Below are 15,290 nucleotides of genomic sequence, written 5' to 3'. Positions count from 1 at the left end.
TCTCTCTCTCTCTCTCTCTCTCTCTCTCTCTCTCTCTCTCTCTCTCTTTTCCTCTTGACGAGCTCGTTTCATTTTTCATTCGCATTTATTGTATGCTCTCTTTCTTCTCCTACAGTTGGATATTATCATTATCATTTGATAAATTTTCAATATTTCTCTGGAGATCTTTTGTTGCAACTGAGTGTTATCGTGTGCACTATATATGCAAAAATCCATAATTTTTCATTCCAAAATGGAAATCAATATATTACAGTTTATGTGTTATTGTTGTTGCTGCCGCTGCTGTAAGAGTTGGTTATATTCTGCTTATTTTCGTTTGGTTGGTTGGTTGGTTGGTTGGTTGGTTGGTCGGTCGGTCGGTCGTTCGTTCGCTCGTTCATTCGTACAAACATTCAGGTTTTTCTTTTATTCGGTTTGTTTATTTGCTTTTTGCCGAGTTGCTGGCTTTCGGAGAATATAAATGCTGCTCGGTGTATTTGTGTGTGAGTTGTCTTTAGTGGGTAAGACATTGCGCACACAATGTTGAAAAAAAAACAACAACGCTAAATAAACAACAACAACAACAATATCGATGTGGCGCGATTCATCTGTATGTCATCATCATCAGCAGGCCTCCGATCACTCCGCCACCGCCGCCGGTCGTAGTCGTTGTCATTCAGTATTGGCCGTATGTGAAAACTGGTTTTCAAAATTCACTTTGTTGCTATGCCCTAAGTACTCTCTTTTTATTTCGCTTACTCACTCACTCATGCTATGCCGAATTGTGGGCTTTCTTTTTCGGGCATGAACTTTCAAGCATTTGAATGAGTTTGCAAGTTTAGCACACACACACACACACACACACACACAAAGAGAGAGAGAGACTGCTATTCTCGAGCCGAGAAAATCCATTGCCAAAAAATAAACTACAGTCGAAAATATATAGTGAACAAGTCGTCGCAATCAGTTTCGAATGTCTCTGTGTCGATGGTTCAAAGATGTTACGCTGTTTTTTTTCCATGTTTTTTCCCTATTTGTTCCCAAAATTTCCATATCTTTCGTATGATCTTCGATTCTTTTTCGATTTTGCTTTGATTTTTCTTCGATTTTTTCTACGATCTTTTCGATTTTTCAACAATTTTTCTATGTCTATCGATTTTTTATCGACTTTTTTGAATGACACGAGACTAAACCTGTTGAAAATGACTGACCAATTTGTAATTGCGACTAGGAAGAAAATTGAAAATGACGGCTTTGTGGTTTTGCAAGCCAATATGTTCGATGTAATTTGAATTTTCTCGTATTAGATGAGGCAGAGAAAAAAGAATCGTATCGTGATGCATTGAAACCCGACCGCATATAAGCTCAAAATGTCCCGGATCTCTACATTAGTGAAGCGAATGAGACAGAGAGGGAGAGAGAGAGAATGAAAAAAGCCCATAAAACCCATCGAATGAAGCACAAATTGCAATCACCAAATCACTTGTTGTTGTTTTCCGAAGAACGAAAGACCATTAAGAGAAGTCATAATTAATGCAAATCAAATGTAATGAGTGACAGACGCGAATAGAGGCGTGCATTTATTAGCCTCTCTCTCTCTCTCTCTCTCTCTCGGTGTGTGTGTGTGTTGCTTGTTTCTTTCTATGCGCGTTCTCTTGCCTCTTGCACCGACTCGTGCCGTCTTTCGGTGTGTGAGAGTGAGGGAGAGATGACGAGAACGAGCGCATGCATGCAAGAGTGTCTCGCGGAGATGAAAAGAGTTGAAATTGCTATATGGTGTGTTTGCGTGTGTGTGTGTGTATGCCTGTAAATGAGATGAAACCTTAGTTGATGACTGTTCGAACAAAGTGAGATGAATAGTCTCCATTTGAAAAAGCCACACTGCGGTTATGTGCACATGCACAATTGCGGTCCATGTGTGTGTGTGTCTCTGTTTTTGCGAGAAACCAAGAACAATTGACAATATGATGATGATGATGATGATGGAAGAAAATTATAATGATTCGGAAGTGTGAATGCTTGTGATGGTGCGATGGGAGGGGGGGGGGGCCGAGAAACATTGAGACACTGGTGGATTCATTAGCACGAATGGATTGCATTGCGATGCAATTTACACAATTCGCTCATTACAGATTTGAATCTGCGTTTCGCTCTCCTCCTCTGTCGCTATCTCGGAAAATTTGGATTTTTGTGTGAGAAATTTGGAAATTTGAATGATATCGATTAACGCTCTCTTATATACCGCCAAGAGAGTGTCATTGATGTTTCGTTCCGTCGAACATTGAATGGTTGAAATTGATGGGTCGTTTTTGGACGTTCCATCGTTTGAACGCATCACCTTTTAGACGTTCTGTCATTTGGTTCATAACCAATGTTTTGATCAAAGTGTACGCTTGATCGAACTTAAATCCATGGTTTGCCATTTTACCTTTGCAACCTTCAGCCGCTAACATCGACACTATTCGAACAGTATTTGAATCGAACATACCAAGAAAATATCGTAACATAATTGATGCATGGCCACTAAAAATGAGATATTTTGAAAAAGCATAATTAAGTGGTTACTTTAGATCCACTTGACCAATAACAAAATTGACCAAAGAAGACGAACAACGATAAGAACTGAAATTAAGATAAACGAACACAACTGTAAGCATTCAATGCGCCTGATGACAAATTTATCACATAGTTGTGAATGCACGATGAAATCCATTTAATTTTTAAGTGAAATGAATTGTTTTCTTGTGAAAAAAATTAAATGCAAACAGTGTTCGCCGTTATTTGTTCTTTTCTCTTTCACTCTTTCGATGTAGACCGACTCTTTCACTCTCTCTCCGGCTGTAGACTGAGAGAGTCGTACGTACATTTGCGTGTGCATCTATGTACGATGTCGACATAAAATATGAAGACTATATATTGCTATGACACTATGGGTTATGGCTATACACATAGTCTGTGTGGCTTGAATAGAGTGTGCAAATATATCACGTTCACTGCATTTTTCGTCTCTCTCTCCCTCTCTCTCTCACACCCACTCTGGCACTCTCCTTTGCACAGCGATGTTGCCGAAAAGGTGCATAGAAACACAATGTGTTTGTTCTATTTAACTTGATTTCCAAACAGTCGAACACGCGCACTGATTTCACGACCGCTCTGAAAAATCCATGCTTTGCCTTTGTTTTTTTTTGTCTTTCCGTTCTCCACCCGAATGAAAAGAAAGCAAAGTCAAATGAGAGAAAAGAGACGTAAAAAAAATAACGAGAGAAGCGGCAACAAAATCGCCAGGAAAAAAACATCGATAGATTGGCGAATGGAAAAGTACATTGGCGAAATGAAACGAATGGAAAAATGAAACACACATTGTTGCCCATCGTTGTTGTTGTAAATGTTGGCAACAACAGGCCACCATGGCCACTCTCGTTTTGTTTATGTACATAGGATGTGTATACATGACATGGCCAGAGCCACTTGGGGCAACACACACTGGAGAATAGGATGAACTCTAGTGAAAGCAAGACAGATACACAAGCACACACCGAAGGCCCAACGTAGTTTTTCAATTCCTGGAGTTCGCTCTGAATATATGTGCATAGTCGTTTCAAGTACCTCTTGCTCTCTCTTGCTCGCTCGCTTTTTTCTGTCTCTGTCGCATCGATGTGCAATGGAAAATGGTGTGTTGTTGCAATATATTCGTCGACATACATACCGAAATGAACTTTTATATGCCTGCCCGATGCACTCTGCTGAATCATTTTTATCCATGCGTTATATGCTTTCTCTCGTCGTCGTCGTCGTCGTCGTCGATGTAGTCGCCATGCACCGTGTTGCTCGGTATTACAACGAACTCAATGCCAAACGACGATAAAATGGTTATAAGGCAACATCATCATTTTCCATCCGTGTGGAAATTGTGTGTGTCTGTGTGTGTTCGGTTCCGAAACGCGATCAAAAGCTTGCAAACGCAGCGCCAATTTACGATATTTTCAGCGCGTTTTTCCGGTTGTGTCGGCCGGTTTATTTCAGCACAGCTCCATCGTTCCCATACAACCCGAGACGAGACGGAATTTTCGTCGTATGATATGGTCGAATTTCGGGGTGCATTTTCCAGTCTGTGTGCAACTTGCACAATTCCGTAAAATGTGCATATATCTAGGATAAACACATCAATGTAGGCTCATTAAAGCAAACGCTTTCCTATAGATTGCACACACAACATATTTTCACGTAGCTATATATTATTTTTGTTTTTTCTCTTCACACATCGACACTTTTTGGCTGGTTTTCGTTTTGGTTTTTTGGCACTTACACACAATATTAACCACAATTTTTTGTTTTTTGTTTATTTGTTTGGCTACTTGTTGTCGTTTTCATTTTCGGTTCACGGTTTGCATTATACACTAGAAATGATACAAAATTCACCTCGGTGCAACCAATTTTTTTACAGCCCAAATTGTTCCGGGCATTGTTTTGATCGGCAGAAAATCGGTTTTCTTTACTCGTGTTTTCCTTATAAACCACCCTCCCATTCCTCCCACAACAAAATTCCATTCACACTGAGAATAGTCGCAACTGGAAACGATTCATTTGAGACAGGATACAGGCTTCTCATTTGTGGTGTGTTGTTGGTGCGATAATTTTCATTTGAACTATGACGATTCCAACACACACACGCACACATAAAATTATTTATTTAATTCGTTTATTGTGGAATATTCTTTAAATATTTAAAAAAAAAACATCCTTCGAATCAAAGCCAATTTTCTCTGAGTTGTAAAAGCAAATAGTTTATGGGAAAATCGAATTGTGGTTCGTACATGTGTTCCAATTTCCCTTTACTTATTTATTGAGTACAACAAACGAGAAATAACACATTCAACAAATAATTGGCGAAATGAAATGAATAATTGATATAATTTTACTGTTTTAGAACAACTCCAAATTATTGCTCTCAGTTGCAATGTAAATTTAAAATTCATTTTAAACGGCATTTTATGTTGTTGTTGTTTTTCTAAAAAAAAAATAAATAAATTCATATTTTTTTCTCTAATGAAAGTGGAAAATAATCGGAAATTAACTACGACATTTATGAATATCACAGCGCGCGTCCAATAACATGATAAATCACAAAGGATCTTCGAACAATTTGTTTTTCTATAAAATTTAAATGAAATCAAACGGAAGTCCAACGAATAAATCTTTTCTTATATCGTTAGTTATCCAGAATTCAAGGCTAAAAAACACTTGATTTTTTTTTTCGTATGGAAATTCGAGTTCAATTTCTCATCAACTTTATGACACGTGCACAGTAGAGAATGTTTCATATCTTTAGCGAATTAATATCTCTCCGAATTTTGGATTAATTTTTTTGCTTCTATAGCCTAGTCTAAAAAAATTGCATTGATTTTCGGGTACCTAACCCGGCCATGGGAAAACATATATACATTGGTATTCCCCACAATTTTGTTGCATGCAAAACAAATGCCGGTCCATTCTTTTGTACGTAGAAATATTTTCGTTTTTCGCATGGACAGGTTAGGTACCCAAAAATCAATGCAAAATTTTATTTTTCGAATGGCGAACTGTAAATTGGGCCTATATCTCCAAATAATCGGTTGACCAAATTCAAATGTTGCTGTTTTTTTTTTCGCCCGAAGACAAAACATTTTGGGCATTTTTTACCTAAAAAAAAAGGTCAAAATTCAAAGGACCAAAGAAAAAAGTCTCAAGCATCACAAAACTCCCACAAGGATCTTACAGTCATTTTGTTTTGCATTCCTTCGAATACGGAAAATTGCGTTGTCGCACAAATTCCGCGTATTCAAATATTAAACATTGTTTAAACGAAATAGTTTGTATAGTTTCCAAGTAGTTTGTTAGCGATGTCAATATAATAAACCAGAAAAAAACATTATAGTATAGAGTACACTCATGATGATGGATTTAACCAGCAAGCGATTGGCGATGTGCAGAAAGAAAAATTGTATGCAAAAGTAGAGTCAAACAAATTAGTACATTATTTATTAGTGCTGAATTAGTGCATAATTTAAAATTACGGTAGTGCAGCGTAGCGGCAGCGGTGGCCAAATCATCCAAAATGATTACATCGTGTATGTTTGCACGTCATGCATCACATCAATATTACGCGAAACCAAAAATGAAATAATCATAAAAAATAATAGTCATAATAGTAACAAGCATAATAATATCTAAACGAAACAAAGAAAAACCGAAGAGAGCGAAAAAAACACACACACACACATACACTCATTTACGAAGCCTACCTATATATGTATAATGAAAGGAAGTCAAATTGAACGTAATAATAATAATAGAACGAAAGGCAAGCAAAGGCAGAAAAAGAAAAAAAAACAACCGAAACAAAACAAAAACATCAGCGGCGAAATCATGAAATATGCATAAAAGCAAGCAACACGAACGAAAATGTGGTAGCATTGTTGAGAAGCCACACTTGGAACTACACAATGGTATTTGATGTGTGTGTGTATGTGGATATCAAAAATTGCGCTTTGATTAATTTTGTATTCATAGTGAGTGTCATTACGTACATATATGCACGTTTATCTATTTATTTATTTATTTTTTTTTTTTCGTTCGTTCGTTTGTTACCTATTGTCGCTTTCCTTTCCTATGTACATATCTCTGTCTATCTCTGGGTATTCTGGTGTGTTCCTGCCCAAGGAACGGTCCGCGGAGAGACAAGACGATGAAAAAGAAAGACAAATAAACAACCAGCGCATTCAGTGTTCGAAACGATGTTGCATTTGTTTATTTTTTTGTTTTTCGCTGTTATTTCTTCTGAAAAGGTCAATATAATTTTATGTGCACCTCCAATTACAAAACACCGAATCAAATCGCTACTGCACAATTGGCGTTACTGCTGGCTGCTGTTGCTGTTGTCGCTGCTGCTTTTTTTCTTCGTCGGTGTACACTTTTCCATTGCAACTAGTTGCTAGTTTAAATGTCGCATTTTCCGTTCATTCATTCGGTCTCTTTCTCTTAACTGCTCTGTTCAGTCTCTATCTCTCAATGTGTGCGCCGTTTTTCTTCTTTTTTTTTCAAATATCGTTAGTCACATTTGCATTCATCGTATGACTCGTATTTGTTTTTAGTTTGTTAGTTAATTAAAATATATTATGGAGCATATACACCGAAGTACACTTCTGGTCTTGTTGGTGCTGTGGCTGCTACTGGCTGCCGCCGCTTTTTTTCTGTCCTCAACTTTTTTTTGTCGTTTTTATTTTGTGTATGTGCTGCTGCTGCTATAGCCGCCGAAGGCTTGTGTTGTTTTCTCGAACAATTGCATTCATTTCGGGCCCAAACCCGTCAAACAATGAAAAAGTACTCAAATTGAATGGCAAAATTATAAGCGCTTTGCAAATAAAACAGTCGCATTGTTGGAGCGGACTCGTTGCTGCCGCTTTTTTAGCACTACATGAAATGTAGAGCTACTAATCTGCTTTTTTTTTCTAGATACTTTTTGAGTGATGAAACAAATTATGGTGAATTTGAATTTCATGCTCATATTTTTTATTTATTTTAAAACAGGTGCACTAACGACAAATAACTGCACAACATCTCGAAGCGCCAATCAAATTTTTATTATCAAATGTTGTTTAAAAATCACATTAATTTTTCGTATAGTATTTTTCTGAGTCTCGAACAGAATTGAAGTGATTTTATATTCTAAGCTCATATTATTTATTTAATTTAAACCAAAGGCAGTATATTTCAAAAAAAAATAAAATCAAGATCTTGTAATTCATTTTGCGAATAAATATATTACTTCAAAGTTACTTTGATGAAATACATTTCATGTAGTGCGCCAAAAAAATAGTTTGTTGTGAAACAACAAAATAGATTAAATAACTAAAAACTCAAGAACGCAGAGCGGAGCGAAGCGAAGTTGTTTTCCTCTGTATTATTCGTCTTTGGTTTTTTTTCGCTTTGTCTATTTGCTGTTGTTCACCTTCTTTTCCATCGACATTTTGCCATTTATATTTATTTTCAAACAAATTCTATTGCTAATACTAATTCAAATTTCATTTCATTCGTTAAGTGGCTATATCACTTTGGCTGAAAATGAATGAAAAACACAAAAGCAACAGCAGCAACAATTCAAATCAAAATGTGAATATAACAGTAATCGGCAAGAGACAACAACACACATACACCATTTCCAATAAAAGCATCGATTTTTTTTTTCTTCAACACGAAATCGGATTGGTGATTAGTTAGGATGGCTTGTTTTTGGAAAATTTTGAAATCCGTCAATACTTCACCCCATAACCTCTGGCGGGCCTCAAAACAAACAAAAAAAACCATATTTGAGCTTATGGTTATGGAGATTGCAGATTTGCGCAAAAAGCATATAGGTAGACGATTTTTGTATGAAACCATGCAACTGAAATCTCAATAGAAAACCCATTTGTGATATTGCAAACGTCATGAAACTTTCTGGGTCCTATTTTTTCACAAAAAAAAACTCAATCCATGAAATTTTGATGTCAATCGAAAGTGATTTAAGGGTACCTTCCATACAAATGTGACCATTTTTATCAATTTTTTGAAGACAATAAGGAAATTTGTATGGGAGGTACCCGTAAATCACTATTTAGCCACCCTATTGGTGATGTCGTTGGTTTTTTGTACGTGTTTTTTTGTAGAAAGAATAAGTCGATGAATAGAGAAAGAGAACAAGTGAGAGAGAAAGCCTCAATCTAACAAAATGGCAAATGGTCGATGTTCTTGTCAACAACACACACACACACACACACATCCACTCACACACACCACACAATGCACTTTATGGAAAATGTAAACGAGGTCGCGATGTGAATAGGTGTAGAAAGAAAATTAACCGAAAACCGTCTGGATTGAAATATGCCGGCAAATCGATCAAAATGATGATTGAAAGTGATTTCTTCGGGGTTTTTGTGTGTGCATGTGTTGTGGCCCATCACATCTTTCAATCACGCTTTAATTAGCATTAAACTCCAAGTGATTTTGTTTTCCATCGTGGCCATTTAAATATAAATGAAGCGACTGAGAGTGTCGAACAAACAAGAAAATACAATAAAACATTTTTCAACATCAAATGCCCAATGAGTTTTGGCCAAGGATACATCATGTGTACGTATGTGTGGGTGTATTTGTGTTCTAGTGCGCGTTGTGTGTTTTTTTTTTCAATTTTCGTTTGTTGTAAAATTGTGTAATTTTTGTGCTATCATCTTGGATCACATGATATATTTATGACTGATGACCCACACCATCTATACAATCGCTCATGAACACAATTCGATGTGCTGTCCCAGAGATCTCGGGGTCCATTCCATTTAACAACAAAAAATATAAATAAAAAGCAACACAGAAACGATGAGTTCGCTTCTTGAGCGAACCAAAAAGAAATGCATTGCCGCCGATGCGCTTAATAAATGATCAGAATTTTAAAACGAAATCAAGAAGGGAAACGAAGAAGGCAAAACTTAAAGAGAAAAAAAAACATACACAAGATAAACTCAAGAAAATATTCCAAAAAAAAAACCATGGAAAAGAAGATGAAAAACGAAGTAGAAGCAGAAGACTGGGGCAGGCGGGCAAGAGAGAGAGAATATGAGAGAAAAATATTATATTTCTGAAATTTGTGTGCGCTGTGCGCGCATTGCATTGCATCGCATCGTACGCAGTGCATCATCGTTCATTCTCGCTCATCATCATCTTTTGTCTCTTTGGCCCGGGAATATTGCGTGGAGGATGGATTCGGTGTTTTTCTCTCGTACTACTCTATTCCCATCTTTTTGTTGTTCCCTTTTGCGTCCAGAGTCGTCGAGAGAAAAAGGAGCTCACTTCGAATTCTTTTTCGCTTTCCTTCGTGTTTCTCTCTGTGTGTGTCTCTATGCCATCAGTATCATCCATCTAAAATTTCTTCCTGCACTGCTCTCTTGTCGTACGATGCATCTTAAGTGCACTCACCAAAAACAACAAGGAGCAAATGAAAGACGGACTGAGTGTGTATGTGCGAGAGTGAGCGAGTGAGAGCCGAGAAAAGGAGACACAAATATTGTTACAGGAACAAAAGCGAAAATGTACTGGGTGTAAATGCGCACCAATTTAACAAATCCAACAGAAGAAAACAACAACGAACGACGAACGAACAGAAAAAAATAATGCTTTTATTTCTTTATTCGATTGAGGTTTATATTGGCATTGCCACACAGTAATTGTTGGATTTCGTGTCCGATAGACACTGAGTGAGCATACACAAAAACCAAACTGTGGGCCTTTTTTCGCTCGCTCGTTTTCTTACTCTCTCTCTCTCTCTCTCTCTCTCTCTCTCTCTCTTTCTCTCTCTTTCTCTCTCTTTCTCTCTCTTTCTCTCTCTTGTTCCATTCCTCGTCATTGTGCTCAAACATATTTGGTCGGTATGTGTTTTCACCAGAGACACAACGCATATTATCATTTCGGAGTTTTAGGTTCTCAAAGTGTTCAGAACCAAACATCCATCAAGGCTTTCCAAAGACTAGAGAGAGAGAGAGATGGAGACGAGAGAGTGAAAAAAAAAACGAATTAGAAGGAACAAACGAAGCAAAATGCATAAAATCCATTCTGAAAATGATATATTCCCTTTTCGTTAGTGTTTTTTTTTTCTGTGTCAATTTCACGATTTTCCGGCTTCTCATCTAACTTTAAAATTATCATTTTCATACTGATGTGCAATGTGTTGTTGGCCCTGACGCGTGCAAAAAAAAAATAACAACAATAAAATGCACCCATGGCAAAATGCCACTCTCTCTCTAATGCTATTTACTTTTCAACACATCAAACATGCGTTCTACAAAAACGTTAAACCATTAAATCATTTTCGTTTCATTTGAGCCAATTCATTGAGCATTTAAAGCGGTATCCATTTCCATTTCGGATGGATGGTGTTGTTGTAGAAGGCATGATGAACCAACAAAAATTATAAATCGCTTTTTCAAACAAAAAAAAAATATAATGGATTCTCACTGCATGTCGAGCTGCACTCAGCGCACGCAAGAGTGTTTGAATCAACAAAAATCTACAAAAGACAGTGCACGCTTACACTGACGACTAGACATTTTCATGCAACAAATATGCCTTATCTCCATATTGACCTATTAATAAAAAAATTTGGAATATGAGTAGAGAGTAAAGAGAGAGAGAGAGAGAGAGAGAGAGAGAGAGGGAAAGAAAAAAAATACCAAGTACCATGTACCATGTACCAAGCTGCTATATATCCATAATATATCCCAGAGAATGAACAAGAAAAGATGAGATACGTGCATCCAGAGAAATAGAGAACTGCACTCAAAGGATGTGAATGGTTTCATTTTACCCATTTAATTCTTCTTCTTTTTTCTTTGTCTACCAAATACTATGCGGGAGAGGGAATCAGACAACAGTCCGTGCAAATTGCATATATTTGCTCTGTATTTCTTCAATTGAAAATGCAATTTGTTCCGTATGCTTAGTGGTTTTAGCCATGGCATGTGAGTATTTTTATGGCTATGTATACATCTCCGGTCCGATATCTTTGCATCTCTTCTCTCAAACTCTCAACATCGTCCGAAACAATTCCTCTCTAAAAATGCACATTCTTGGCTGAATCCGTTTCGAAACCAACGCTGGACCAACAGTGACAAGTTGTCACTAGCAACAAGGGTCAAGCTTTGAAGTTTCGATCGATTGAGGCCAGAGACAAGCCTCCGTTCAGCGATGTAACCAACGACGAAAGTGTTCCCAAAAAATGGTTCACGAAATCAAAATACCAAAATCCATGGAAACCCCAGAACAATTCATGTTTCGATACACAAAGATAGTATTAACTTTAGTGTATGTGTATGCATTTTCGGATGCCCAAATCTTTGGCCATTTGGAAAGAAGAGACTGAATTCTCGACAAAGAAGATGAAAAAAAAAATCGTACACAACAACAACGACCAAAATAAGAAAAACAAGCTGCCTTACATTCGTAAGGTTAACTTTTCTACACTCTCACACATATAATTCTAAATTTAAATTAGATTCGTATTTCAATCAGACCTTAATGACAGGTTAATTTCAATATTCCATTTTCTATACATTGTAACATAGCAAAATTTTTACCGTGTTTTTACGCACCTACCCTACGACCCATAAATAATACTAGATTTTGCGATTTACGGCGAGTGTACAGTGTACCATGAACCTACCCTACGACCCTAAAATTATGCTAGATTTCACGATTTTCAGAGCTCGAAAATCGAAAAAAAAACTGATTAAGGGGGTCAAAAAATCGAGGCGATCTCAATACTTTTCTTACACGACATGGTCGTGTGGAAAAGTAAAACGGTGTCTCCGATTATGCGGCGGACAATGAATATGTGAAATGAAATACACGGACTAAAAAAATGGTTTTAGAACAAGTAAAAGACAGAACGAAAAAAATCACAAATAAATCGCATAGAAGTGTAGCCAAGCAAATACAATGCAAAAGTGAAGTCGATTTCGTTCGTGTGTTTTTTTTTTCTATTTCTGGTGAATAAAAGAAACATAAAGAGGAAAAAAAATATAAAAGATTATCAACTATCAGCATGAAGAACGAAATCCATTGAGATGAACGAACAGAATGAAAAGAAGCATAAAAAAAAGTATTTTCAAACGTGTATGGAAAAAAAGAATCGAGGCAGAAATTAAAAAAAACACCTGAAATAGGATCAGGGAGACAAATGAAAATAAACAATTGGTCTAAACTTGGTTGTGACACCGTTCTTCTACGAAGGATATTTCGTTCAAAGTCCCGTATTTCTCTCTCTCACTCTCTCTCTCTCTCTCTTTTTCTGGGTATTTTGCGTCCTTCTTTTCGCGCGGGTGAATCTTCTTCCCGAGTGCCCAAATTCGAGTCGAACTATTCGAATTGGCATATCCGATTGGACTTCACTCGGTGGATTCGATGATTGTACGCTCCCGAACATGTCCAGTGTGACATGTGAACAAGTGAAAATTAGTCTTGATAAACAGGGAAAAAAACATTAATTGTATACGTGTTTTGCTTGGGTCCATCGGAACATTTTTTTTCTTTGATTTCGATTTTTTTTCCATCTCATCCTGTGGAGTGTGTGTATTATTAAATTGGCCGAGTGGTGTGTTATCTTGTGCCCATCTCCATCGAATGCATCACCTCGGCCACGTTTAGATTCGTTTCACGTTTTTCGGGAACATTGTTTTTTTTCCTCTCTCGATTTTTTCAATTGTTTTTTTAGCTCGTTTTTTTTCCGTTTACATTTCAATGGATAGAGCGAGGAGAGAGTGAGAAACAGAGTGATAGAGAAAGAGAGAGAGAGAGAAGTAGAGAGAAAGAGGAAGAGTTACCCGTGTGGAAATTTTTTCGATTAATTTGAGACATTTTGACTGACTAAAAGTGATTGTCTCGAACAAAGTAAGCAACTGCAGTTCACTTTAATCACAAATCACTCTTAGTCAAAATGTCCCAAATTAATTGACTGACTGAAAGAATAACTAAACGTGATTGTCTTCATACAAAACGCATGATTTCAATCAACTTAGCGAGTTTTAGTTGTGTATCACTCTACATACAGTTACATACAACTGAGTGACTGTTAGTCATTTTATTTGCACACGGGTAGGAAAAGAAAGAAAGAAAAAGATATCGATGGTGTGTAATCACATCAATTACATCGTTAGAGTTCGGGGTCGATGGCGATAGCAATCAAAATGTGTGTGTATACATCACAAGTGCACAAAGTATTGCAGTTCATATGAGCCTTGGCATCCGTACGTTCCATGCAATCCCCCGTTCGGTCCTTGTCGAACTGCAACTATCTACGTTGCATAGCGAAGAAATGCGATTGGTTGTCGTTTTGGGATTTGTGCGGTGATTGAAAACTATCGTATAAAGTGTGTGTGTGTGTGTGTGTGTGCCGGTTTCCGAAAATTTTCGAACCAAAAACCCAAAATGAATAACGACCAACGATCAATATCGACGACGACAACGACACCGACAACGACGACGGTGCATAATTCCAGCACATACACATAACTAATGGGTGAATGGAACGAAACCCAATGAGAAAAAAAACACACATTGAAATAGTTTTTTGAAAGGAAAATCCAGTCAAGTGATTCGTAATTTATTATATTGTTATAACATTGTTAAATTGGTAGCAGAAACACGGAATAGAATGTGGAAAAGAACACAACAACAACAGCAACAGCAACAGCAACAGCAACAGCAACGACAACGACGACGACAAAAGAAAAGAGGCTAAAGTGATTGGTGGTAGAGCAGGTATAGGTTCTTTTTGTTGTTGTTCTGGGCTATGCTCGCTTTGCTACGATTTGCCTTGCCTTTGTACAAAACCATTTAGAGCTGTTAGGTTTTTCATCTCATCGGATTTTCGTTCGGGTACCGCGATATCCTTCGAAAATACATACACCCCGTATATAAAATATACATTGCACATTGCACGCAGAAACGAACATAATGGAAAGGAAAATTGGAGAGCGAAGAGTATGACAGAGAAAGAGAGTAACTGAATCACCCGAAAAATAAAAAATAAATGAACACACTTGCCAATTCAAACAAAGAAAATTGAACTGTAATGACACACGGGAAACGACAATAACGATGACGATGACACAGTGAGAGTGGAAAAAAGGGACTGCCTCGACCAGAGAGAGAGAGAGAGAGAAAGAAAAGATACGTAGATACGAAAAGTCCTATTTAAAGTTCATTTCGTCGAGAACTTAAAACCAATTGACAAATGCCATTTCATCCATTATGCCAACGATGAAATTGCAGTAGACATTCATTTTGCAGAGAGGGAACGTGAACGACCGACCGACCGACTTTATACATACCTCACTGGATGCTGGCGATTTTCAAGCTTCCTCCACCATTCCGATCGCATTTGCCCTTTTCGCCTTGTTTCATTCGATTTTGGTCGCCGTTGCTGTTGTCACTTCTTGTTAGTGCCTTTTTCCGTTATCATCGTCTTCTTTGCGTTGCAATTTAATTTGGCCCATGTTTTGGGTTCGTTTGAATGCGCAATCCCCTTTGGCTGTGTGTGTGTGTGTGTGTGTGTATGACCCACCAGAGAAAAAAAAGTACTTGTGCGAAAAAGTGGAAAAAAGCGTGTATGGGTTTTTTTTAGTTGGCAAACAGCAATCGATGTGCAAATGTGTCTGAAGTGATTGGTCCATTTGAAAATCGATCGATTCTCCCAGGCACGCATACGGAATGAACAACATCATGTCATCAAGTATGGATATCAG

Source organism: Sitodiplosis mosellana, unplaced genomic scaffold (assembly GCF_009176505.1).
Source record: "Sitodiplosis mosellana isolate CC-2019 unplaced genomic scaffold, AAFC_SMos_1.0 Smas_scaffold_6162, whole genome shotgun sequence".
Taxonomy (NCBI): domain Eukaryota; kingdom Metazoa; phylum Arthropoda; class Insecta; order Diptera; family Cecidomyiidae; genus Sitodiplosis; species Sitodiplosis mosellana.
This window is presented reverse-complemented; position numbering follows the sequence as displayed.